General features: G+C 60.8%; 1 protein-coding gene across 1 annotated transcript in view; it reads left to right on the top strand.

The window, feature by feature from the left end:
* Positions 1 to 1,153, top strand: part of PHF19 (PHD finger protein 19) — an 11,214-nt gene that overhangs the window by 1,100 nt on the left and 8,961 nt on the right. The gene's annotated exons all lie outside the window — the stretch shown is intronic.

Here is a 1,153-nt window from a genome sequence, read left to right as displayed (position 1 = left end):
GGGCTTGGGACAGCATGGCACGGCGTGACGTGGCATGCCAGGGCTTGGCACGGGATGACATGGCATGGCACGGCATGGCAGGGCTTGGCATGGGATGGCACGGCATGGTGTGGCATGGCGCGGCATGGCAGGGCTTGGCACAGTATGGCGCAGCATGTTGGGCCCCTGCCCGCCACCGTCTTCATGTAGCACCGGGCTTTTCCTTACACGCAGAGAACCGGAAAGCAAAGAGAACACCCTTATGCTGCCCATCGCTCGGGGAACTGCATTTCCCATCAGGTTCACACGTGTGGCATCGCCCGCGCGCTGCCGAGGGCCAGTCGCAGTGTGGCCAACACTCAGGCACCAACGTTTTATGGAAAAGTTTGATTTAAAAACATTATTTCTAAGATGACAGAGTTAGACAGGGGTGTTTAAAAGGCATTCAGCACTGTGCCATTCATTCCTGATGTCCAGGGGAGCTGCTCACGTGCGGTACAAGCGGTTTGCAGGTGTGCCATGAACCTCAGCGCGGGGGGGGGCCGCCCTGCGGCGCTGCACAGAGCTCATCGATTATGGGCAATAAAATTCGTATCGACTCTGCTCGTGCTTGGCCCAGACCCAACACCAGGAATGAAATCCTCTGCTGCCTGAGCAGGCCCGAAAACATTGCTTTTTTGGCAGCACTTTCCAACAAACAGCAAATCCTTAAGATTTCTTCTTGGCACCGACCACAGCGTTTTTGCAGTGATTGGTTTTCTCTGTGGAGATTCAGAGAAAGGCTGCCCCTGGTTCCAGGAATCCCGATGAGCACAGGTTGTTCCCTCGCGTGGGACAATGCCGCTCACGGGGGGTACCCCTGCCCGCACCCCATCCTGGGGGACACGGGGGTGCCCCCCCTGGCTGCAGCCACCAGTTGGGGGAGGACAGGAGGGAGGTCTCCTGTGCGTGGCACAGTGTGACGGTGCCCACCTCGCGGGGGGTGGGTGCAGGGCTGCCCCTGGGTGCTGCCGGGGACCCCCAGGTGTGTGGGTGCAGAGAGGGCTGGGGGGTGGGCGGGTGAGCGGGGTGATGCTGCGTGTGGGGACATGGGGCGCCCCGGAGGGACTCTGGGGTGTGATGGTACCTGCGGGGGGCAGTGGTGGGTGCCCCATTTGGGGGTAGCAGACACCCT

Source organism: Charadrius vociferus, unplaced genomic scaffold (genome assembly GCF_000708025.1).
Source record: "Charadrius vociferus isolate BGI_N301 unplaced genomic scaffold, ASM70802v2 scaffold549, whole genome shotgun sequence".
NCBI lineage: Eukaryota > Metazoa > Chordata > Aves > Charadriiformes > Charadriidae > Charadrius > Charadrius vociferus.
The sequence above is the reverse complement of the archived record's forward strand: the minus strand, read 5'-3'. Positions and strand labels throughout refer to the sequence as shown.